The 27,737-nt window shown below is 38.2% G+C and overlaps 2 pseudogenes; both read left to right on the top strand.

Moving 5' to 3' along the window:
* The first annotated feature begins 7,548 nt into the window (after window positions 1-7,548).
* Window positions 7,549-8,433, top strand: LOC149228542 (putative pre-mRNA-splicing factor ATP-dependent RNA helicase DEAH2 pseudogene; annotated as a pseudogene).
* Window positions 8,434-20,576: 12,143 nt separating this feature from the next.
* LOC149228543 (RNA-dependent RNA polymerase 6 pseudogene) lies at window positions 20,577-23,255 on the top strand (annotated as a pseudogene).
* Window positions 23,256-27,737: the final 4,482 nt, after the last annotated feature.

Below are 27,737 nucleotides of genomic sequence, written 5' to 3' on the forward strand. Positions count from 1 at the left end.
CCACTATTATTTTACGTCTCTTCGGCCATAGTCGCTCTCATGCTATGGGCAAGGGAGCGACCAACAACCTAAAGTCGCTCTCACGGTCCTGCCTGCCAGCAACTGTGGACCAAAATTGTCAGTGTTGTGCCAATGACCCTGGGATTTAAGCCACTTTCTCAGGCTCAGAGCCCAGGACACTGCCCATAACTGATCCATCTCTTCAAATCAATAAAGTAACATGGAAATGAAAGTACTAAAGAAAATACTTGTTCAAGACCTTGACTGGATCCCTACTAGCCATGACAATCATTTCGTCAAACATATCATTGACATGTAATCTACAGGTGTAAACAACATAATTAAGTGTATGGATCTCATACTTACCTGAGAATCGTTAGGAAACATTGTTCCCTCATGCCATTTGTTGCATTATCATCTATTAGTTCATAGGCACATTATCTATTCACATACAAGTAAAAACATGCTGAGAGCCATACATAGTTGTTGTCATAAAATGTGCATATAACCAGCATAATAGGAACAGAAATACAATAAACATATCAGCCATCAAATCCATAAATACACCAGTACCTTTACACATGAAAATTAAGGGAACGGATTTCTCATTAATGAATGCAATGAACCAACCAGAGATGGGACTACCACGTTCCACCCGACTATAGAATGGCTGAGCCAAATCTCTCTTCATACATTCACTAATGTGCCATATTCCAAGCATGAATGTGGGATCTCATAAAACACATTAATCAAAAATCATTCAAGGCTTCCATAGGCCATCCACCTCAACCCATCAAACAATGGTTCCACCTCATGGTCATACATCACCAAAACCATCACCAAATCGGTCTCCATCCTAGCCATCCAGGCCTTCAAAGCATTTGTTCCAACCAAGGCTCTAGGACTATTAACTCAACCAACAACTGTTTCCAGGCTCTAGAGCATTTGTCCAACCAAGGCTCCAGGATTAGTAACGCAACCCAAGTTGTTACAGGGCTCCAAAGAGTTTGTCCAACCAAGGCTCCAGGAACTAATAACTCAATCCAAACTAAGGAAACATGAGAACCAACCAAAACAAAACAATGAAAATAAACCCACAATCACCATGGCTATCCAGGAAATGGCAAGGCTAGGTGATCCTCCGTGTCAATGACATATCATGACCAAGAATCCACATGCATATGCTATGCATGTCCAAACTAGTGAATAAATCATACATGCAACTCGGTACCTGCAAGAAATTATGATGTAGTTGTTGATGTCGATGCCTTCTTGCACTTTTCTTCTCTTCCTTTTCCTTCTTACTCCAAGAATCCAAGCATGCCACACCCTCCAAGAGTGCTCCAAGAAAACTCTAAGTATCCAAGAGTATGTGTGTGTGTGAGAGAGAGAGAGAGAGAGAGAGAAAATGAGGGAGCTCCAACACTGAACTGACAAAAGGTTACCAACTAATCCTCAGAAGCCCTTTTATGAATGAGGCCTCCATTTTCTTCATTTTCCATTATTTTCCTTCATTGTCGTCCTCACATGCAACTTGTGACCTTTCACCTCCTTTTTCTCCTAATTTCCATTATTTTTGTAAATAATTGTGCCAAAATGCCTTTTAATGCCTTAGCCTTTGCCTTTGCCAATTTTATTAGCCATAAACAACCAAATGAACACCCCCTAGGATGTCTTGCCCTACATTTAGCTTAGAATAAGTGTCTCAGTCATCCATGGTTATTGTTTTTAACATTTGTTGCATGGAATTTTCATGAGGGTTGTTACAGAACCCTCCCCCTTGGGGGGCACCGTCCTCGGTGTTCAATCACACCTATACCTCAGCAACCTACTGAAACAAGACAAATTACTTATGGATCTTTATAACACATCTCAATGCATTATTTACAAGGAAATATATGCTCAAGACATAACATCATGACACCAGGACAACATGCCTCATAGTGGAGCTTTATAACACAGCTCGTTCAACGTTTACAATGAAGTCCTGCTCAAGACAAACTCATGAAATCATAACATCATGATAACATAGCCACATGATAGCATAATAACATAACGCCCATACCGCATCGTGGAGCTTTATAACACAACTCGTTATGGTATTTACATCCATACACGGGTGTACATATAGAAACATCATCAAAATTATATATACCAAATACATATGCCAAATCATATACTAAAACATATATCAAACATATACCAACATCATATATAGGCATATATCAAAAACAACATATAACATATATCAACCATCATAAATCATATATTGATCACCATAAAGAATATACTAAACCAACATAAAGCAAATACTAAATCACCCTGAAGCATATACCAAGCCATCATAAGTAAATACTAAACCGCCATAAAGCAACTACCAAACCACCATATCAAGCTGGTTTTCCTCAACCGGTAAATAAGGAAGGATACATAGCCCGCATCTGATCAGCCATATCCCATGTAGCTTCATCAGGCCCAAAGTGCTTCCATTGCACTTTAACTTGCTCTATTACTTGGTTCTAGAGCATGAGCACCTTTTTCTGCAATATACATTGAGGCCCAGGCTAGAATTCTCCATCCAGTTCCACCTACAATAAAAACAAGTCAATCACATGATCAACATCTTGAACATACATCTTAAGAAATGCAACATGGAAAACACCATGGACTTTCACTGTCTGAGGCAGTGAAAATTGATAGTCTATTGGCCCAATCCTCTCGGTGATACTGAAGGGTCCATAAAACCATGGTGCCAGCTTGGCACATGATCCAATCCATAAGGAGATCTTGTTTGTTTTGATGCGCAAGTACACTTGTTCCTCAACCTGAAACTCCTTGAACAACCTATTCCTATCAGAATAGCTCTTATGCCTATCTTGTGTTGCCTTAAGATTCTTCTTGATCACCTGCATCTCATGTTCCATGTCTGCCAACATATATGGTCCAATCAATATCTTGCTAACTGGATCACTCCAACTGATGGGAGTGTTACAACTCCGCCCATACAATGCCTCAAAAGGACTCATCCTCAATGACTCCTGATAATCATTTTTGTATGCAAGCTTGACCAAAGGGAGATACTCTTCCCGCTTCAACTGCTGATGCATCACATACATCCTCAACACATCCTCTAAAATCTTGTTGACCCTTTTCGTCTGTCCATTTGTCTATGGATGATAAGTTGCGCTGAAGGCAAACTCAGTGCCCAAACCTGCAAATAACTCCTTCCAAAACTTGGAAGTGAACTTCGCATCCCTATCTGACACAATCTTCTTCGGGATACCATGTAGTCTAACCACATCTATGATAAATACCTATGCCACATCATTAGTTGAGAATGTAGACTTCTTTGGAATTAAGTGTGAAACCTTTGTCAATGTGTCCACAATGACCATGATCGAGTCATGTTGCTTCACTGTCTTTGGCAACCCTGTGATGAAATCCATGGAAATGACCTCCCATTTCCACTCCAGGATAGCGATCGGTTGTAGCAGTCCACCTGGATGTTTGCACTCTACCTTCACTCGCTGACAATCGAAACATCTAGACACAAACTCTGCTACATCCCTCTTCAGATTCGGCCAATAGTAATATCTATTCACCGTCGTGAATGTCTTCTAATAACCTGGGTGACTTGAATATGGTTTCGCATGAAACTCCCTCGAGATCACCTTCTTGAGCTCATTGTTATCCGACACATATATCCTGTGTCGAAACCTAACCAATCCATTTGTCGTAAGACAATAATCCAAGTCTTGTACACCTGCCACTATACCTGTACCTGTACCTGTAACTATGCATGTACATGTACTTCCACCTGTACCTATACCACTACATATACATGTACTTCCACCTGCACCTATACTTGTACCATGACCTGTATGTGTACTTGTACTATCACCCTGCTGCAACCTGTGCACAATCTCCATATATCTGACATCCTATTGCCTTGCCTGCATCTGCCACTCGGTTCTCCTTGCCTTTAATGTATCTGATCTCGAATTCAAACTCATTGATCGTGGCCAACCATCTAGCCTTCATGTAATTCAGATTCGGCTAGTCAAACAAATACCTCAACCCAATGTGATCACTCATATGCACAAACCGCCTACCAAGAAGGTAGTGTCTCCACATCTTCAATGCATGTATAATCACTGCCAACTCAAGACCATGCATGGGATAGTTTTGCTCATGCTCATTTATTTTCTGGGAATCATAACATACCACCTATCCATCCTGCATAAGGACTCCACCAAGCCCTCTCTTGCAAGCATCTGTACATATTATAAACTCTTTGTCCAAATCTTCAATCTCTAGTACTGGTGCATGTGTTAGCAACTTCTTAAGTTGCTCAAAGTTATCCTCACACTCCTCAGTCCATTCAAACTTCTTACCTTTCCTCTGCAATGATGTGACAGGATAAGAAATCTGTGAGAAGTTCCTGATGAACCTCTTATAGTAGCCTGCCAGACCCATGAAAGATCTCACATCATCCACACTCTTAAGAGCTACCCACTTCATGATGGCCCTTATCTTCTCTGGATCCACTGGAATTCCCTCCTTGGAGACAACATGTCCCAAGTAGTGTACCTCGGTCTGAAAGAAACTACATTTGTTGAGCTTAGCATACAATTGATGCTTCCTTAACAACCTCAACACTGTTGCTAAGTGCTCAGCATGCTCTTCCTCGTTTTTATAATATACCAGTATATCATCAATGAACACAATACAAAATTACCCAAATATGAACGCAACACACTATTCATCAAACACATTAATATAGTTGGAGCATTAGTTAAGCCAAATGGAACCACAACAAACTCATAATTCCCATACATGTCCTTAATGTAGTCTTGTATATTTCATCCTCTTTGATGCGTACCTGATGGTATCCAGATCTCAAGTCAATATTCGAGAACACCACTTCTCCCTTCAACTGATCAAACAAGTCATCAATCGTCGGAAAAGGGTATCTGTTCTTGATAGTCACTTTGTTCAACTGCATGTAATTAATGTATAATCTGAGGGTACCATATTTCTTCCTCACAAACAAGACTAGTGCGCCCCAAGATGATACACTTGGCCTAATGTATCCCTTGTCCAAAATCTCCTCCAGCTGCAATTTTAACTCAACCAACTTAGGTGTCCTCATCCTGTAAGGTGCTTTCAATGCTGGAGCTGCCCCTGGCACTAACTCAATAGAAAATTCTACCTCCCTATGAGGTCGTAATATTGTAATGTCCTTAGGAAATACATCCCTGAACTGCTGTAAAACCGGGTACTTATTCAACACATCTACATCCTTAATCTCCTTACCCTTATCACTAGAAATATGTACTGCAAATAGCTTGCACCCTTTCTTGTGGCTACGCTTTGCTTGCATAGTTCTCAGCATCCTAACTGATGTGGTTTTCTTCTTACCTTGCAAGACTCTTGGTTCTCCATTGTCATCAACAAACTCAATAGCTTTGTCATAACAGTGAACCTTGGTTTTATGTAAATACAACCAATCCATGCCCAATAACATATTGAATGAACCCAACGGTAAAAAATTCAAATGTGTTGTGATAGGCATACCATTCAAATAAAATTCAAAAGATATTACCTAATGATGAACTCGCTTCTCCATACCTGTAGCCAGCTGCACTAACCAAGACTCTGCATGCAAATCCTTATTCAAACCACACTTATCCACCAAGTCAGGACTAGCATAGCTATAATTAGATCTAGGGTCAAGAAAAATAGAAATAACTTGATCACAGAGCTTACCGTCCTTCTCAATGATAGATGTCTGATGCTCTACCTGCTTGTTGTCCACGGTTGCATACATACGGGGAATAATCTGGCATACATCTCCAACAGTCTCTGCCTCCTATGCACTGTATATCTGACGTCTACCACTTTGATGTTGTGGATAATCTCTCCTAAGGTGGTCCTTACCACGAGTCCAATAACACACAAGCTCCTTACTCTGCTCCTCAGGCCGATGTCTCTGTCCTCTATCTAATGCATTGAAATTATTAGGCGGTGCAACATTCTCCTTGTAATCTATACCCTCTGGCCTTGCTTGCTTTTTATCCTGTTTGCCTTTGTTCTTTACATTGCCTCTCTAGTTTTACTTAGTCTCAGTTCTACGCTTCGATTATTCATAGCAATGTCTTAGCTTTTGAATGGCATCCTCCAATGATCTAGGCTCATCGAACTCGATCCTATATTTGAATGAAACCAATAATCCACTAGTGCACCTCTGAACCTTGGCCTTTTCCTCAGTAAGATAAGGCACATACCTCAGCAACTTCAAGAATCTGCTAATGTACTCATCATCCGTCATGGAACCCATCTTTAGTTCATAAAATTCTTTTGCCCTGTCATCAAAGTACCTTTCGGACAAGTACTTCTTCTTAAATAACAACTCAAACTCACTCCAAGACAAATCTTCCTCATGAATACACCTGACATTCTTCACGTTTTCCCACCAAATGTCCGCTTTATCTTTGAGACTGAAGGTAACTACTCTATCTTTCATGTTATTTGAGTATCCATGCAACCTGAAGAACTTCCTCATGCCAAGCAACCATGCCTCTGCATCCCGTGGCTTTTATTTCTTAAATTCATCTGGCAAATACCCCTTATCACTCCTCCTGTAAAGATGATACCGATGACGATCATAGTGCCTATCTGAATCAGAACTAGAATCATACTTGTCCAATAATCTATAATGTAAATATAGATAATAACATCACATCAAAACAATGATTAATTAGTGATTAGTTTAGTGAAGAGGTGTGTCCACAAAAGACATTACTGTTCATTAAGGGACACCTGCTTAGGTATATAAAGTAGGCCCTCATTGTCCATTAAACATCACTAGTACATTTATATATATAATAAATTATTATTACAAAGACCTTTTGTGTATTTTACATTAAAAGTCAAAGAGCCATAAGTTTTGTTGCTTCAGTGATATCAAAGCCATGGCGCAAAATATAATCATCTAACTTTCTGAACATTGCTTGCCACACAAATTTCCATTACGTTCACGTCCTGAATTCATGGAGCAGTTTAGTAAAATTCAAGAAGCATTTCAGCATTTAAAAATATCATGTGCAGAAGTTACAACATGTTTTAAGAAAAGTTATGCAGAAATTGATAATAAGGAAGATGATAGCGACAGTGAAAAAACGAAACAAGAATATGAAGAATATGTTGTCAATGAAAAACTACCATCTGTGCTCTAGAACAAAATCGGGCTTTTGAAGATGTGGAGAATGTAAATTCCTTCGAGAAAGCAGGCATGGTGTGTGAAGACAATTCAATTATTACTGCACCAAAGGTCGAGATTGATCATAATTTTTTTCATGAGATATGTGCAGCCCCTGTTTCTGATAGGAATGAAGGTGAAAGAGAGGTAAGCCGTGATTTAACAGATGGGACAAGGGAGTGTCACAACAAAATCCAAGACACACCAGGAAGCATCTTAAAGAGTTTTTATACAAGCAATGGTAAGAAGGTACCCAATGATAAGCTAAATATTGTGGTTTAAAAGGTATGGATAATATATATAAAGCTGCTCCAGAAAATCTGATGAGAGCATTAGAAAAGTTGAATTATTTGGGTGCTTTAGATGATGATGGAAATCTAACAAAATGGGGAGATCTAATGAGTGAGTATCCTTTCGATCCTCAAATGTAAAAGATGTTATTTGTCAGTCCAAAATTCATCTGCTCCAATGAAATTCTTTCCATCACTGCAATACTATCAATCCACAATTGCTTTATGCGGCCTAGGGAAGCTCAGGAAGCTGCAGATGCAGCAAAAGCTCGATTTGCGCACATTGATGGAGATCATTTGACGATGTTAAATGTGTACCATGCTTATAAGCAGAATAATGAGGATCCAACATGGTGTTACAATATTTTTATCAATACAAGAGCCCTCAATTCTGCAGAAAATGTGAGAGAGCAACTTGTATGCATAATGAACAGACACAACCTAAAGTTGTGTAGCACTGACTTCAATAGTCGTGATTATTATGTGAATATATGAAAGGCAAGGCTAGCAGGGGATTTTTTCCATGCAGCAGACAAGGAGCATATAGGCCACTATCTAACAGTTAAATACAATCAGATAGTCCATTTACATCCATCTAATTGTCTTGATCACCAACCTGAATGGGTCATATACAACGGATATGTATTAACAAGCATCAGTCTGCGTAAACCTCGTACATTAATCCATGTTCAGTGCACAACCCTCCCTCCATCTTCCACCATCACCCTTCATTTGGCCGACGTTGCTCTTTATTGGCTCGAATACGCCTCCATCTTTCGCCATCACTCTTCATTTGACCGACATTGCTCTGCATTGGCCCAAACGCGCCTCTGTTGTCGAGTCCCTTGTCGTCCCATCCTTACTGTTTATGTTGTCGGCTGACAAAATTCGCACTCTGCCAAGGGTCACAACGTTTGGTCAAATTAAAACAAGACTTGACATATGCGTGGAAACGTGACTTGACATTTGCGTGGAGTTGAGTGCGTATATAGTATAAAGTTATAATAATCATATTATATAATTAATTAATTAATTAAATTATTTAATTAGTTAATTAAAAATATATATATATATATATATATATATTATATATATATAAAATAAATAAAAATATATATATATATATATATATATATATAAACCCTAGTCCCAAGCCCCAAGAGTTAGCTCAATTGGTCAAATCAAGTGCCTCGCCAATGGGAGGTCACAGGGTCGAATCCCGAAAGCTCTTGGGGTTAGGTCAGTAAATAGGCCGAGGGGTGTTGATGCCTTCGGGTGCGTCCACTCAGTGTTGAACAACTCTGGATGTAGCGGCTACCCATTGACCCGGGTATCCGTGAACCAGAAGTGAAAAATAAGAAAAAAAATAAAATAAACCCTAGTCCCAAAATAATAACATCGGGGAATTATAGTTGTTAAGGTACTAGTGGCTGACACATTTATCAAAAATGACGTGAGAAAAGTGAAGGCGATTGTTCGAATTTAAGAAAACTGTCAATGATTACACATGTCGAAGTGATGCGGTCAACTGAAGGAATTATTAGCAATTAAGCTTCGAGGACAAAGGATTTCGAAGAAAGGGGCAATGTTATGAATAAAAAATAGATATAAATAATGTAAATATAGATAATAACGCTATATCAAAACAATGATTAATTAGTGATTAGTTTAGTGAAGAGGTGTGTCCCTAAAAGACATGATCGTTCATTAAGGGACGTCTGCTTAGGTATATAAAGAAAGCAGGCCCTCATTATAACATTGAACATCACTTGTACATTTATATATATATATATAATTATTATTACAAATACCTTTTGTGTATTTTACATTAAAAGTCAACAAGCCATAAGTTTTGTTGCTTCACAATCTGCCATCTCGGATGGTGTTTGATCGATTCAACCTGTGTATACTACGAGACTTGTTTCCATATGCCCCATTAGTTTTTACCTCCTGCTCATTGTTACACAACATTTTGTCACTGTCCCTATACTCCTCGTTCCTCGATCCTGGAGGACCTCTACAGTGACCCTCATGTGCTTTCCTGCCATGAAGAACATGTCCCTACATCCCTCTTCATCTGCAGAACATTTCCCTCTTACATCATTTCCCAAGAATATTCCTTCAAACTCAGTTTTCAAGACTAGCGCTAGCACTCAGTTTCTTCCCTGCGCCGATTTGCAGAGTCTAACACTGGGCCTAGCGCCGAATGGCGCTGGTCAGCCATTCATGACCCGCGCCGACCCTCTTTTGGCAAGTTTTTAAAAATGGAGTCGAAGCTTCTAGGTCTAGAAGCTTCGTGAATGGAAGTCTGGTAAATGGTTGAGCAAGATAGAGCCGAGAGAGACTGTTTGGGCTCCTTTCCCCTATTAAAATGGAACAAACCAAAAGGGATAAGGCCTCTCCCACCATAAGAGGATCCATTTCCCCTCTATCAAAGCTATATAAACTCCTCATTTTACAACCTCAACTAGCTAATGAAAGGGTTGAAATAATCTGCAAATCTTGATAGCCATCTTGAGAACCTTAGCCTTCTAGTTTGTGTGTGAAGGGAGAATAAGCTTGTAGTGTTTGGTTTGGAGCAAAGGGGAAGAGGCCTTGAACTTCCATTGTTTTGAGGGTGAATCATGAGATGCTTATAGTGGTGCTGGAACCCAAACACGCCAAAGGGAACCTGCAACGTCAAGGCTTCGGTTGTATTTCTCTTTGAAGTTTATATTAATACAACTAATGGTTTATTTCCTATATCGTGTGTAATATTACATTTGATAGCTTAGAACTCCTTGAACTTTTAAGTAGATTGAATTCGATTTTATGCTATCACGTTTGTTGTTGTTTCTTGCATGTTTGTTTCAGGTATTTGAACAAAAGGAAGCTGGAGCAAGGAAGCAAGATCACCATCAAGTGGATTAGCATTATAAGAGGTAGACCCTCTTATTCGATTCTAATCTACGGAAATTTACATTATATTGTATTGTTTGCGGCTAGAGCCACTCTCTTGGGCTAGAGGGATTGTCTTTGTCTGCAAAGAGGATACTACTACTCCACACTCATGACTAATCTAGAGCGATCCTTGTCGCTGCAAATCTAACATGCTCTGAAGTATGATTGCATTTACCTATGCTTACTTTTCCTGTGACTGCATGTTTCTTTCATTATCCGCCTTACAACTCATGATCTCTTCCTTTAAACTTCCCAATGTCACTTCCAAGTTCGAAGACTTCCCAACACCATACTTCTCTTCGGATCCGTAGGGAGTCTCTATAGTCAACCATCTTGCTAGCCATTTGGTATTTCTTCCTACAAGGAATAGCATGTCAAATAAACCAATTACAATAAACCAACGTACCTTAGTGTAGCTTGGGGAGGATACATTGTCTGCAAGATCACCAAATCAGTGTGATACATGCATAACATAATCATAGCAACATATAGAAATACACCAATAAATATATCAACACATAAACATCACTCTAAATAGGATCCAATCATCAATGCAAGGCCATATCAACAATGCATGCTATGACCTCATGCATGACAACAACCATTATTCCATTGTACACATTTCCACATGCCACTAGAAGTATGCATAAGCAATGCCAAACCAACTACAAATACACATAACTGCATGTAGTCGAACATACTCGATCAGTTCTTGTAATCAGCCTACAAGACTGATGCATGTAATCAAAATATTCAGAATGTAACCTAACATACAAAGATGTAAGTAGGTACCATGAAATCAACATGTAAGTGAAACAAAATCCATACACAGTCAGTCACATACTCATTTCAAATAAATTTCATGAAATCAATAATAAATTCTCCATGATAACCATACTACACCCCTGATCCAACATCAAGCCATTGCAACAAGTATATAAGTGCAAGAGACACACATGCAATTGACATGCATGCATGACCAACACATAGCCCATCCAGTCCGAGGGGTGAACCATGCTATGATACTACACTATAACGCCCTCCTCCCACGTCCACCCAAGCAACCGGCCAGCCGGGGTAAACATGTGACGAGAGGCCACTACGATATGATTCAACCTCCTAAGTCACATTAAGGAAGTGGAACCAACGGAAAGACACCATACAGAGATCCAACAACATCAACAAACCCTCATAAGACAAGTCATCCACTCAGTCAGCCTGTCCCTATGTCGCACTATTGTTTTAGGTCTCTTAGGCCATAGTCGCTCTCATGTTATGGGCAAGGGAGCGACCATCAACCTAAAGTCTCTCTCACAGGCTTGCCTACCAGCGACTGTGGACCAAAATTGTCAGTGTTGTGCCAACGACCCCAAGATTTAAGCCACTTTCTCAGGCTTAAAGCTCAGGACACTGCCCAAAACTAATCCATCTCTTCAAATCAATAAAGTAACATGGAAATGAAAGTACTAAAGCAAATACTTGTTCAAGACCTTGATTGGATCCCTACTAGCCATGACAGGCATTTCATCAAACATATCATCGACATGTAATCTACAAGTGTAAACAACATAATTAAGTGTAGGGATCTCATACTTATCTAAGAATCACTATGAACCATTGTTCCCTCATGCCATTTGTTGCATTATCATCTATTAGGTCATAGGCACATTATCCATTCACATACAAGTAAAAACATGCTGAGAACCATACATAGATGTTGTCATAAAATGTGCATATAACCAGCATAATAGGAGCATAAATACAATAAACATATCAACCATCAAATCCATAAATACATCAATACCTTTACACATGAAAATCAAGGGAATGGATTTCTCATTAATGAATGCAATGAACCAACTAGAGATGGGACTACCATGTTCCACCCTACCGTAGAATGACTGAGCCAAATCTCTCTTTAGTAATTCACCCCCGTGCAATATTCCAAGCATGAATGTGGGATCTCATAGAGCACGTCAATCTAAACTCATCCTGGACTTCCATATGCCCTCCACCTCAACCCATCAAACAAGGATTCCACCTCATGGATAGACATCACCAAAATCATCCCCAGATTGGTCTCCATCCTAGCCATCCAGGGCTCTTGAGCATTTGTTCCAACCAAGGCTCCAGCACTAGTAACTCAACCCACAGTTGTCATCGAGCTCCAGAGTGTTTGTCCAACCAATTCTCCAGGACTAGTACCTCAACCCACCAAGTGCTCTAGAGAATTTGTCCAACCAAGGCTCCAAGGCTAATAACTCAACCCACGTTGTTACAGGGCTCCAGAGAGTTTGTCCAACCAAGGCTCCAAGAACTAATAACTCAATCCAAGCGAAGGAAACATGAGAACCAACCAAAACAAAACAATGAAAATAAAACCACAATCACCATGGCTATCCAGGAAATGGCAAGGCTAGGCAATCTAATGTCAATCCAGGAAATCCTCCATGCTAATGATAGATCATGGCCAAGAATCCACATGCATATGCCATGCATGTCCAAACTAGTGAATAAATCATACATGCAACTTGGTACCTACAAGTAATTCTAATGTATCTGTTGATGCCGATGCCTTCTTGTGTTTTCCTACTCTTCCTTTGCCTTCTTGCTCCAAGAATCCAATTATGCCACACCCTCCGAGAGTTCTCCCAGAAAACTCTAAGTATCCAAGAGTATGAGAGAGAGAGAGAGAAAAAATGAGAGAGCTCCAACACTGAACTGAAAAAAATGTTACCAATTGATCCTCAAAATCCTTTTTATGAATGAGGCCTCTATTTTCATTATTTTCCTTCATTTTCTCCTCACATGCAACCTGTGACCTTTCACCTCATTTTTCTCCTAATTTCCATTATTTTCATAAATAATTGTGCAAAAATGCCTTTTAATGCCTTAGCCTTTGCCTTTGCCAATTTCCTTAGCCATAAACAACCAAATGAACACCCCCTAGGATGTCTTGCCCAACATTCAGCTTGGAATAAGTGTCCCATTCATCCGTGGTTATTGTTTTTAACATTTATTACATGGAATTTTCACTAGGGCTATTACACTAATTGTTCTAGAGAACTCTAATAGTGAGCTACTGCTTTGTTTTCCCCCATCGTACTCACTCATCAGACTAAAGAGACCTTGACATCATTAACCTCATTTTCCAATCTCTCTTTCTCATTCTCTCTCTTAAAGGTTCTTGAGTCGTCCAAACTCGCTTAGTGTTTCATATCATTGTACCTTTGTCACAGCTTTATACATATGTCCTGGTCTTATACATATGTAGCTTTCTTCATTTATATTATTTTCAACTCGTGATTTTTTCTTGCACTCCCACATTTCAATCCCATTGACCTATTGTTGTGGTCATTCATTGGACATATATTTATCTTATCTTATCTAGGTTTTTCCCCCTTTAGTAGTTTGTGTTTTTTGATGGGTGGCAAATTTATGAAGCCATAAGATTTGCTTGAAAGGGTCTCCACACTATCAAGCTCTCTTAGTCTCCTACTATAATTATCAAGTTGGACCTATCCAAAGCTTATGACAAGGTCTCCTAGTTGTATCTTCAGCATTTGTTGATTCATTTAAGCTTTACTCTTCCTTTGGTAAAATATATTATAGGGTGTGTCTCCTTTATTCTCTTTGTTGTGTTGATATATGGGATTACCTCTTTATTCTTTAAGCCTTCCATATTAATTAGGTTGGGTTTACCTCTATCGCCATACTCTTGTTATTGGTGGATAACAGAATTTAATAAAAGAAGCTAAGAGACAAAGACAACTTTCATGCCTCAAGGTGGGGAGGAGTGAATTATTAACACATCTCCTTTTGTTGATGATGTATTTCTTTTTTGCTTTGGTATGATGTTGAAGGCCGAGATTTAAAAGATATTTTATAATTTTATTGTATTTCTATTAATATGGAGATAAATGAGAATAAACATGCTTTATCCACATCGAGATTGGATGACACTCAAAATATAAGATGGAAATAATTTTTCCTCTTTAGCATCTTGATATTAATAATTGAGTAAACTTGGTTTCACTCTAAAATCCAATAATTATGGTAAAGTTCGCTAGGAATGGTTTTTAACAAGGATTAGAAATTGCATTTATTTATGGTGCAATAGGTGGCTCTATAGAGGGGGCTAGTTAGTTCTTGTAAAATGTGTATTAGAGGTAATTGCAATCTTTTAGCACACTTTAGTGCACATCCCAAAGGGATTTTTTGAAAGGATTAAGAAATGTTGTTTTAGCTTTTTATGGAAAGGAACAAGTGAGTATAAGGGATTTCACCTAACTAGATGAAAGCTAATAGCTACACCCAAATCTTAGGGGGGTTGGGGCTCAAATATATTCGCTTGTTTGGCTAGTCCTTTGCTACAAAGTCCCCATGGAATTTACTTACAAACATACTCTTTAAAGAAGGGTCATCATAGAAAATACTTTGCACCAAATTCACTTTGAATTGTGTAAGAATGGAGAGGAAAAGTATTCATATAGGTGTAATCAATGAAATCCATGGATGAACAAACTTCCTTGTGATTGTTAAATACTTAGCATGGATTATTGGAAATAGGGCATAAGGGTGAATATGAATTGATGCAATCATGGGATGTGGTCAGGAGGCCTTTATTGCTAAAAATATAGTCTTAAGTTTGCAGGAGTTGGGGAGGTGCACACTAAATAAGGTCAATAATCCATCTGAAACCACCATATGTCCCAAGGTTGGTTGTTAACTCAAGAATTAGGGTTGATTGATGAGATGAGTTGAGGAAGGGAGAAATTTATGTTTGAACGAGGAAGACCCCATATAAGGTTGAACGAGGACCTTGATACGTTAGTATGGGAAATGAATTAGACTAGGGTGATTACATTGCGAAGCTTGACTAAGATTAGATGGTGGTATTCAAAATTATGAAAGGTCAAGGCTCCATCCAAGAGTATATTGTTCATGTGGAAAATTTCAGTAATAAAGTATTGACTTGGAAAATGCTTCAAAAGAGGAACAAAATTTCCCTAGGAAGGTGTTGAATGTGTAAAACAAATGAGGAGACTACTACTCATCTTTTTTTGCTTTGTACATTATTTATACAAGCTTGGAAGTATTTGGACATTTTGTTGGGTTTTTACGATTTGTGGCTTAAAGAGACTATGGATATGAATTTTCAAGACTAGAATATATGAAGAGAGTTAAATCCTTTTAGCGAAATTCACTTCTTAATCACTTGGTGAATATGATTGGTTTTCAACTTTAGTTTATTTGAAGATAAATCAATCCCATATTTTCAAATCTATGCTTAGGTATTGGCCCTATTGTTGATTTACAAACAAAGAGTTGTGCAAGCACTTTCAATGGATAGGTTGTATGCTTGGAATTTCTTTGATGGGGCCTGTCAAGGGCCACGATATACATGCAGTTTGGGTTATGTTTTATTTCTACTAGATTTTCGTTTCTTCACTGCAAAAGCTAAGTCGGGACAAGAAACAGATGACCTTAGGGAATTAAAGGCTTTTCTTTTCCATATGAATATCCAATTAACAAAGGTATTACCATACTTTATATTTACGGGGATTTGGCTTTCACTACAAATTGGATGTAGGAAAAACTCCAATCCATGGTGTTGTCACCTTCTGAAAATAGAGTTCCAGTTGTACAAAGAGTACCAAAGAACATAGATTTTTGCATCCATATTCCAAGCCACAGAAGCTCTCAAAGCTGAATCAGACTCTCTCCACTGGATAATGTTCAAAATAATCTTTCCAATGGTAGGTGGAAGTCCAAAAACAGACTCTTGGATCAGAAGTTAGAGCAGATTGAAGATACCCTTTCAAAGCTAGAAAACAAAGGAAAAATGGATAAGGGTCAGGTTCATCGCAAATCACAAGCGGGGTTTTTCTAAAACAACAGCAAGGGAAGGCGGTGACATTTGTGATCAACCAATCGTCGATATCACAAATCACAAATCGGAGGGCCCGGGGCATAGTCTATCGGCTTATCGGCGGTGGGGAGGTCTTACATATCTGACTTCTAGCAACATCGGAGGTCCCACAATATCGACGATTCTGGACGGGATTGGGGTTAAAAAGACATCGAAGTGGAGGAGTCTCGATATAGTGTAAAGCGTCGGGAGGAGACGAAAACCATTTTAACAAAGGATTTCAGCGAAAAAGAAAGGTCAGGCGAAGGCCACATACTAATTAAACACCCCCCATCTCTAGACAACCCAAATTGACTCCACTAAAATCGACGACTCCCAGGCCTTTTCGACCCCCCAACCTTGCATGTTTCCCTTTATCAGCGGGGGGGGTCCAAAAAATTGGTTTCCCTACTGGGCCCCGCCGCTACGTGTCCCTCTCATATTATTTCGCACCCCCCTCACTTACCACTTACCACTCATGCCCCACTCTGAAAAACACTCATCCTGACACTCTCTCCCGCCAAAATCCCGCGCCCTTTTCCACCTATCACTTGGCTCCACGTCAACTGAACGTTACATCCTCCTGGTTACGTCACCCTCACTTCCATTCCATTCCACTCCCCTACTGCCACGACCAGGTAGTGTAGAACTTTAAAGGCGATGTGGGTCGGTAGCTGTGGCATTTAATAAGGGAGATGGAGCATTCAAACTCGACATGGGCTGATATAGAAAGGCCCACTATGATATAGAACTAGGGTCGATGATGATAGAAGTAAACAAGGACTTAGTATCTCGAGAGGACTTGATTAGCCAGCATGGTGCCCCCATATAGAGGGAATCCAAAGTACCTCCCAGGGGTCCTCTGCTTTAGTACTACAATATGAAACTGATTGTGCCCACTCCAAGGTTTGAAGGATGAATGGTTCAAGCAGTAAAGGCAGACGCGACAAGAGTCAGCTGAGTAACACAGGAGGCAAGACCGTGAGCAAAATTCAATCTGAAGCAGCGACGATCACATGGATGGGCATGGCGATAATTATTAACATGTTCATCTGATTATTGATTGATTTGTTATCTTGTGATGTGTCACCCTTTAATGAGGCAATTAATATTTTGTAATGTTTTTGGGCCACAAAGCCATCCCTGGCCGAGACAGCTAGTCAATCTGACAGCTGAGACTCGACAGAAGATATTTTGTTGTAATGAATGTTCAAACGCTCCCCTCTCCAGATAAATAGGGGGAAGTGACACTTTACAAAGGTTCAGAAATCCTAAAGAAAATGCTACATGTTATTTTCAGACTGTATGACTTTATAATATAGATCTTTCATAATATCAAGTAAATGGTGGTGATTCCCCCTTCGAGTATTATAGTATGTTATCCCTCTGTTAAAACCCATTATGTTCATGTTTCTTCTCTGAATTCATGCAATCATAGCTGCTAGAAATATTTCATACTTCCTCACAGATTCATTTGTATTGATTTATTAATGCATGTGCCTGTATGGATTATTGAGATTATATATTTAAAATTGCGCTACATGAATCATAGCATTCAGTCTCTCTTTGGTCCATTATATCTACCCGTAACTCAAATAAGTGTAGAAATTCTTAATGCTTCAAGCTCTATGTGTTAAAGGTAGAATTCTTGATGCTTTAAGCTCTATGTGATGAGTTGCTCTTTCTTCTTATCCTCTCTCATTGCTCTACAAAAGATTATTAAACTGTAAGTCCTTGAACTACTCAGCCTCCACTATTTTATGCACATATTTATGTGAATTTTATATGTGAAGAAGTACCAGAAATACATGACTTATACCTTTGGATGAATGAACCAACCCATTCCCTATATATATATATATATATATATATATATATATATGTCTCCATTTTCCTGAGAATCATTTGAGACACACAAAATCTAGATGTGCGTAGGCACTGGTCTTGTAAGCAATCCAAGGCTGTTTCTGGGAGTGACAACACATGATACCAGTTTATCCCCATTGGCTAAGAATTTGAAGGAGATTTCAAGGTAGTTTTAGGGAGTTTCTTTCAAACATGTTTACGAAGAGCTCAATGTCACCGTAATTCTATTTCAAAAAATGATTTATAGTTGGTTGAAAATCATATCATTGAAGATGAATACCAAATGAGTTTTTAATCTCCTCTAAGTCCAATAATATTTTTAAACTTTATTTTTTTTTGTAATTGATGTTTTATAAAAAAATTTAAACTTTGATTCAGTGCTTGATAAATGTTTTGATAAAAAAATTAAAATTTCTAATGAATGGTTAGTAAAATTATAGAAGTATAGAAAATTGATTGATATGTATAGATAATGACACCAACTTGACCAATATACATCATGCATCATATCAATATCAAATGTATTCACCATATCATTATCAAATACATTTTGAAATATCTTGAAATGAGAATTATGCATGGTACAAAATGAAATATATTTTTTGATTATTTTGAAAAGAAAAAACATCATATAGAATACATTTTTTATTATGATTAAATGAAAGCTATTTTTATTTCAAATCATGAATCATATGAAATGCACTTTTAATTCTTATGAAATGAAATGTATTTTAGTTTCGCTAATACGAGAATAATTCATGCATCATATGAAATGAAATATATTTTAATTCTCTTGATACGAGAATTATGCATGCATCATATGGAATGTACGTTAATTGTCACGAAATGATATACCCACTTTTTTGGGTTGGAAAAAAGAATTTATCGCCACTTTATAATGTGGAGTTTGGGTGGGGTGGTTACACTTTGTATACATGGATGATCATTCTGTTGAAAAATGGCAATAAGAAATTCTAGTTTTATTTGTCCTTGAATTAAACTGAGAATTAAAATCAAATTCTATTCTCATAGCAACTTGTAAATAGTTAATTAAGTTTAATTAACTTAATTAGCTTAGGAATTTCGAGTTTGAAGTCTTTCTGTAGTCATGTATATGTTCTCCCTAGGGGTCCAGTATGAGTTTATTTGAGTTTTAATTAGATAACTCAGTTTGACTGAGTTATAGACAGTTAAACTAGTTCTAACTGTTTGTGGAACCAGTAGAGGTCTAGTAGTGAGTTGGTGCACTGGTGCATCCTCAGTCCTACTTTAGCTAACTAAAGATTCCCTCCTGAGAAACTCATGCATGTCAATTCAAAGAAAGACCTAGTTGAGACTAGAGTGCAGGGACAATGTACTATCAATTGTAGAATTATCCGAGTTGTACAGGTCATGCATGCAATCAGAGAAGGACCTTAGTTTGGATTGCACAGTTATGGAGGAAGGATTTCCCAATTAAATATGGGATGATCCTCACAGGAATTTTGCAAGGAAATAGGGGCTTGGAAGGCAACAAAATTGGCTAAGTGTTGGCTAGAGCGGGCTTGTGAGGCAGAGAGTTGATCATACTTGTGCAGGAATTGTTCTAGTGAGAACAAGCTTTGTATTATCACTCAGATTTATGATTAATGCAATAGATAGTCAGGGTTTTGAGCATTGGCTTTCCCCAGAGAAAAAATTGTCTTATGTGTATTTGATTATCTTCCTCTTGTCGATTATTGTTTTCATCGATCATTAGTTTCCGTTGTTTAAAGAGTACAATAGATTCTTGCCTTTTGTTTTAGTACATTACATGAGTTGTGAATCTACAGGAAAATCTACACATTTGATTTCCCTAGAAATTCTGGATAGTTGGAAAGAGAAAAATGAGTAGTGGATAAGGGGGTCGCTGAAACAACTAGATGGCCCGCAGGACAAATTTTGTCTCTTGCTTTATCAAATCACTATCCACTATCCACTTACCAATTATCATGTAACATGGTGAACATGTTTAGAGTTTTAGACAAGGCGAGGCCTAACAAACACTCTATCGTCAAATAATTTCAGCTTGGTTGGTTATATGCTCTCTTACTTCATTGCTACATTTTGGTTTGGGATCAAATCTAAGCTCGCTACTTCTATGATAGGTACTAGGTCAATAGTAATATTTATAATTTTGTGTTAGATTTATATATGGGCAACCCATGCCAATTGATAATTAATGACAATTATTTTTTAGGTTTATATAGGTGTGACCCATGATGAATGATAATTGATTGAAGGTTAATGATTCATGAAACACATTGTTTGTGATGTTGTTGAGTATAGGATGGAGCCAACTTGGATAAGCTTGGGTGGATTTGGAGAGGGCGTGAGTGCAAAAGAGCTTATAGGATTCCTAGAAAATAATGTTCGAGAGGTATGCGGATGTACATTGAAGACAACCTGGACTCTGCCATTTACATATCCAAATTTCACTAACTCCACTAATGACAATTACAATTACTTCGTTAATAACAATGGAATCTCTAAGGTCCCTCCCCATGCCTTTGTTTAGTTCGCACTTCCGAGTGTTGTGAAGGAGACGTTAACTCTCAGTGATCGCGGGAGGCTCATATTTCATGCCCATCCTCCCAAGGTCAAGGTTGGTAATAAAACCTCCTCTAGATTACACAAAAAGAGAACAACTCTCCTCTTTAGATTTTCTCCTGTTCTACTTGAGATCGGTTCATTTCTAAATCTCAATGAATTTTCAATGGCCTAGAGAGCACCCACTCTTGGTGTCGATTTTCATTTGGACTCATTTGATAGAAGGTGCAAGATTTTCCTTATTTGGGGTCAATTTTTCTGGTAAGGACACTCCAATAAAATATGATTTTAATATTGAATTTTCTTGTCATATACATTAACGATGTGAGGATTGTTAATGACAAAGGAATAATAGCTATGTTGTTACAACTCTGGGTACCTCCTTGGGTATATTACAAAACCACATGTGATGATATCTATGTGGGTGTCCCTTTTTCTTTATTGGATGATGAGGATCCCTGAACTTCACCCCTAACAATTCATTGGGTAGATTCCTGGCATATAAAAGCGTCTTGTCTCTTCGCATGGGTTATACAATGGAAAAGGCCACATATTATTTCAAACGAAATTGGTTGTCGGATGAAAAGTCACCTTCTTGTATTTTGAAAGTTAACTAGGAGCCAGATGTGTATGTGTCTAGAAGGGGATTTGTTTTCACCTTGCCACACCGCCCAATAATTCATTTAAAGACCACGTTCCTTCTGAATGCTCTTTTGCACAAGGGTATTGTTAATTATCACAAAATAACACCTGAGTTCTATAATTTGTTAAATTCCTCTGTGACACCAACCAAGTTGAGTATCTTGGCACTCGAGCATATGCTTGCTTACACCAACCCAATTTTTTATGCCTTTGGAAGATTTAAAGTTGTTCTTACCTCGATTTCAAATATCATGAGGCTCTTGAAGAACCCAAAGATAACCAATGTAACAATTTAGGTGAGGAGATTGGTCATCACTCATATAAAAACTTATTGTCTTCATCCAAAAGTGGAGTTGTCAAACAGAGTCTTAAGGCACTTCAACGAGTTTGCAAATTGATTTTTGCGAGTAACTTTCATGGATGATAGCATGCAAGCAATGACTTTGATGGTGCTAACTGTGCCTATAACATCCATCATTAAAGATGTTTCTTCTGCATATAGGAAAACTATTTTTAACCAAGTGAAGCAAATACTCCATACAGGTTTTTAGCTCTGTGGAAGTTACTACTTGTTTCTAGCATTCTCTATGAATCAGGTGAGAGACTGTTATGCATTGTTCTTTGTTAATGGGGAGGATATTACAATCCAACAAATTCAAAAGTGGATGGAGCACTTCCCTAAATACAATGTGGCCAAGCATGCCACAATCATGGGTCAATGCTTTTATTCCACCTATTTCATGGTGGAAGTCTCATCAAAACAGGTTGAGGACCTTCCATATATTAAAAGGAATGGTTACGACTTCTCTAATGGCACAGGAAAAATTACACTGGTTCTTGCCAGTGAAGTTGCTCAAATGCTGCAGTTGAATTTCAACCCTCCCTCAACCTTTCATATCAAGTATATTGGATACAAAGGTGTGGTTGCAACTTGGGCAACAGAACCAATATGAAAATGTAAGCTCTCATTGAACTAAGTATGAAGAAATTTGAATCTAAACATACAATGCTTGAAATAATTACTTGGACATGTTTCCTGCCATGCTTTTTGAATAAGGATACTTTTACTTTGTTTCCATCCTTTTTGGTGCCTGATAGTGCTTTTCAAAATTTATAATATTCAATGGTTGAAAAGCTCTGCCAAATGCTTGAAGATGTTGAAGTAGCATTTGATGTATTGACAACATCATGCACAAGAGATTTGCAAAACATTGCTTCCATAATGCTTAGTGCTAATTTTACATCACAAACTGAACCTCATTCAAAAGACGTGCTTTCTTGTGTAAAAGTTGTGCAGTTAGAAGATATTTTCACAAAATGTAGAAAATTTGTTCCCTAAGGTGGGTGGTTAATGGGTTGTCTGGATGAAATAGGGGAGTTTGAGTATGGGCAACGTTTCATAAAAGTTTCAGGGCTTCCCTTGGAGGGTTGTTTTCTCAAACATGGCTCCAACTTTGGAGAAAGGAAAACAAGTTTAACAATTGTAAGAGGCAAGGTGGTTGTAGTCAGGAATCCTTGCCTGCATCCAAGTGATGTTTGGATTCTAGAAGTTATAGATTCTCATAGTTTGCACCATTTAGTTGATTGCTTAGTTATCCCACAAAGTGGGCATAGGCCACATCTAAATGAAGCTTTTGTAAGTGATCTTGATGGAGATAATTATTTTGTTTCTTGGGACACTAGCCTCGTGCCTCCAAGTGGCGAGAGTTGGGAGACAATGAACTATAATGCGGGTGAAGTTAAAGGATCAAAAGAACCTGTTAAAATTGAGGTATAACAATTTTATCTTCCTAGGCTTTGCTAGCATTGTTTATTTAGACATTGCAATATGTTAGGAGCTATATTTGTTTAATCTTGTAATTACTAGTTTTAATTTACTTTTGGCACCATTTGATTAACTATGGCCACATAAATGATTCAATTAGGGGTTTCCATTATTTTTATCCCAATCACTAAAAGTTAAAGCGTCTAGATACCATATAAAACCCATTCATTATTTTTTCGGTCGAAAATTAAAGCATTGAGTTTTTAACATTAAAATTAGGGAAAAAATTTAGAGTTTATATTGAATTTTTTCTTGTTTGACAAGGAGGCATTTCTGAAATTCCAAGACTTTATAATTAACTTGAATGTAGTCAACTGATGTATTGTTGATGATATTTCATAGTCAAAGTCAAAAGTGTGCATATGTCCACAAATGGGAAGTGGTTCTAAATACTAAATACTGTAAATGACTTTTAGGAGTTTTTCTTTTATACATATCCTCATCCTACTTGTTTAACTTTTAGTCCCTTCTCCTTATTTTGCGTATACTCTTAGTTCCATTTTCAGATGCTAATGTTGAGATAGGGCCTTGTGCCTCTTAGGGTTTCCACTATGTTTTTTACCTTACCCTTGCTTTGTTTTAGTTGTTTCTACACATGTTCACGTTCATGTATTTTTTTAGATTGTCTTACATTATGTTGTTGGAGTAGCCTTGTGTAATCTCATGCATTCTTGTTGTTGATTGTACTTAGTCCCTTTGACAACTTTCATCGTACTATGCTATCCAAAGAGAAACTCTTCCAAAAAGGTGTTGAGTTGAAATCCCATTTTAGAGATTCTCGTAGTTCTAGGCTATCTAGCTACAAGAGAACCAGGAAAGGAGAGCTCTCCCCTTTTTCCACCCAACTCTTTAGTCCTAAGAATGATTTCCCTTCTCCGACCCTTCCTGTCCAACCAGAGTGGACAATTAATCTTTTTGGTGACTTGTCAGAAACTAATAAAATATCTTATCTTATCTTTACTTATATATAGATGCCAAGTGTGTTGATCTAGGTGACCATCCTAGACCACCTCAGAAATAGTCTTCACATTGACATCTTTAGGGCCTCAAAATTTTGACGCATTATTTATGATCCAAATGGATCCAAGAACACTCTCTAAGTCTTCAAAAACTCGAAAAATCATGCCAAAGACCAAAGAAGATCGCATGAGAAAACCTTTTAGAATGGGGAAAACACTATCGGGAGGCAAAAACTCGTGAAATCAATGAAAAGACAGAGTATCAGAGGTGGAACAAAGTAATGCACAGTAGCCGTCAGATCTAGCCGATCAACGGTCTAGATCTGAGCGGCGGTGGCCTTCGGCAAATATCGGCGGAATCCACATAAGACTTGCGACGACGATCGGTGGAGACCTCATAGGAGATGTAATGGTGACTGGTGGGGTCAACAAGGACCGTTGATCAAGCACGCAAATCGACGGCCCACGTTGCATTGCCAAATCGCAATCGGCAAATACAAAGGAGTGGGGGTTTATGTACATATGCATATATGCGATCCGATGGATTGGACCCGATAACATTATAAGCCATAATATATGGATCTTGAGATTTGTCAAACACCATTTTTAATGTATTTTCGTAGTTTCGTTTGTTAAATGAAATGCGAAGGAGAAAGCGCCGATGCGATAAGCCGGACCCAAAAGGGTACCTTAAGGCTATTACATATAGTTTCAAGTCCAGAGGAAAGCCATTTCTAATGCATTTTCGCAGTTTTTAATGTATTTCCAAAATACAAAGGGACGGGCCATTTCGATATGCGATGGCGACTTACAGGCGGACCCGATAGGAGAATAAGGTGGATTTAAGGACTTTTGAAGTCCGATACATAGAGTTTTGGCGGATTTTCTCAGTTTCAAATACATTTCACTGTGTTAAACAAAGAGCGGTTGTTTCAGGAGTTCCAGAGGCCTGAGGCACTCTTACGTTACAGAATAGGTGGCTACCTCCCCTTTAGGCATTATGCAATGAATATATAATGTTGGAAGAGGGATTAAAAGTGAACAGAGACCAAGGAGACTGAGAGCCGAGAACCCGAAACAAAAAGGCAGCGCAGTTTTGGCTTTAAAAGCCACAGACATAGAGCAAACAGAGGGGGCAGTGTTGCAGGCAAATGCTCAGACAGAGTTAGGACAGAGACAGAGAGCGTTGGGGGAGTCTGTGTACTCAGGAAAAGCTTGATAGGTTCAAGTAAAGCTCTTATTGTTGCATCTGTTGTGTGTGAGGCTCTAATTGATCTCACTGTTGTAAAAACTCTGCTTGAAGACATAATAGAGAGGCCACCACTGAAGGCTGGACTAGGAGATGTAGCCCAGGAGTATTGGGTGAACTCCTCATTAAATTTGTTGTGTTATGTGTTGTCTATTATGTTTTTTGTTTACCGCTTCATTGTCTGTGCATTTCGCAATCTTATCGATCCATTGCATAAAATGTCATAGACAAATCCATGCACATGAGTCTGTAATACCTCATTAATTGTCTTAGATCTCATTTTCAGATCAAGTGGTATCAAAGCTTTAGGTTTACTAAGGTTAGACAAGCTTGTGCTGGATTGGTGAATGATAACTAGGTCAAAGATCAAACTAGGAGAAGAAGAATTGGTTGAAACTAACCCAGAAATTGGTAGAGTCTATCCTAGGAGGAAAATGGCAGAAGAAAATCCCTTGGAATCAGACTCTCAGTTCATGGACAGTTTCATGACCATGAGAGCCATGGTAGAAGAAATGTATAGAGAATTTAAGAAAGGTCGAAGTGAAGATTCTTCCACTTCCAAACAAGACAAAGGAATAGAAGAATCTCTTATAGATGGCCATTCTGAAGGCAAAGGGAAAGGAAAAGAGGCTCCTCTATCCACACCTCCTGATAGCCCTGAAAATAAAAAGAAGAAAACATCTTTGATTAAATTAGATGTTAAATTTGATTTGCCAATATATGATGGAGAATTAAATGCAGAGAAGCTAGATAACTGGATCAGACAGATTGATGTGTATTGCAGGGTGCAGAATATTGATTCAGACAGGAGTAAAATTCAGCTGGCTAGCCTACGCCTTGGAGGAACTGCCTTGGTATGGTGGGAAGGCAGGACACAAGCTGACTTGAAGAAGCATGGTAAAATTCTTTCTATCTGGAGTGAATTTGTTTCTGCAATTAAAAAACAATTCTATCCACTAGCTTATATGTAGCAAGCTATGATGAGTTGGCAAACTCTTCACCAATTAAAAGGGAAAAGTGTACAAAGCTACACCCAAGAATTTAGAAAAAGAGCTTTGATTCTAGGCATTTATTTAGACTCACCTGAAACTTTGCTGAAGTATATAGGTGGTCTACACAGCTATTTGAGGCATACCATTCTCATGTTTAACCCTACTATCATAGATGAGGTATTTGTCCAGCCTACCCATCCAGAGGCTAAAGGCAAGAATGTGAACCTAGAGATTGGGGAATCATCAAAACCCACTCCAAGCAAAAACAAGGAAAAGAGGAAGCATAAATGGAAAGAGAGGAAGGCAAATTCTGTATAAAAGGCCCTTCATGCACTCACTGCAAGAAGGATGGACATGATGATGAACATTGTTGGTCTCTGCATCCGGAGTTGAAACCCAAGAAGTTCGATGGCAAGAAGAAGAAGACTGTTGCTGCTATACAGAAAGATTTGGGGTCGGACTCAGGTGATGAAGCAACAATCGCACCCACAGGTATAAAAGGTAAAAATTCTGAAGCATCTACTAGTAATTCTGCCCAAACTATTGACAGTGAAGAAAATGAGAGGAAAAGACATGAGCTTTTTCATATTAGAGTTATTTCCAAGCATCAAAAGATTGATACTTTGTTTAATAGTGGCTCACAAGTAAACTTAATTTCTAAAGCAATTGTAAAGAAATTGGGACTACTAACCACACCTCACAAGAAGCCATATCCATTAGGTTGGGTATGTGATAAAGCAAAGCTACAAGTGACTAGACAATGTAAACTTAGGTTTTATTTTGGGTCAACATTTGTAGATGAGGTTGAGTTAGATATCGTTCCCTTGGATATATGTGGAATTGTTTTAGGAAGTCCTTACTTGTATGATAGAAAAGCCATTTTCTATAGAGCTGAAAATAAGTATCAACTCGTTAAAGATGGAATTGAATATATTGTGAGAGCTCATAAACTCTAGAGTAATTATACTCTCATAAACTCAGGGCAGATGAAAAGAATTGTAAATTCATGCAAGCAATTTTTACTGATGGTTGTAAAGGAAAAGAAACCTGATAAAACCAATGTATTTGAAGGTTGTGATGCTAAACAACAAGCTGATTTAGAAAAAGTTATTTCAAAATATGATATTTTATTTCAAGAACCAAAAGGTCTGCCACCCAAAAGGGAAATTGTAAATGATATTAATTTGCAGCAAGATGCTCCATTGCCTAACATCGGAATGTACAGGTTATCCGC

This window comes from Pinus tabuliformis, chromosome J (assembly GCF_031772625.1).
Source record: "Pinus tabuliformis cultivar Carrire ecotype Pingquan chromosome J, CPIR1, whole genome shotgun sequence".
Lineage (NCBI taxonomy): Eukaryota > Viridiplantae > Streptophyta > Pinopsida > Pinales > Pinaceae > Pinus > Pinus tabuliformis.